Genomic DNA, 205 nt, shown 5'->3' with positions numbered 1-205 from the left:
ACGTGATGCCTGTGAGTGTGCCTGGCTGTTCCAACGTCTCAGTCTCGCCATTGTTCGCAGTAATGCCGCGAGCATGTTGGCTTGCTTTAGTAGGTCCCATTGAACCTTGTGATGTGCGACAAGTTGAAGCAGTTCGTGTTGAATTCATGCATTTCCTTTTCCTTTGTTGTTTTCCTTTTCCCCTTCTTTTTTCTCTTCTGTTTCC

The sequence above is a fragment of the Octopus bimaculoides genome, chromosome 3 (assembly GCF_001194135.2).
Source record: "Octopus bimaculoides isolate UCB-OBI-ISO-001 chromosome 3, ASM119413v2, whole genome shotgun sequence".
NCBI classification, from domain to species: domain Eukaryota; kingdom Metazoa; phylum Mollusca; class Cephalopoda; order Octopoda; family Octopodidae; genus Octopus; species Octopus bimaculoides.
The sequence above is the reverse complement of the archived record's forward strand: the minus strand, read 5'-3'. Positions refer to the sequence as shown.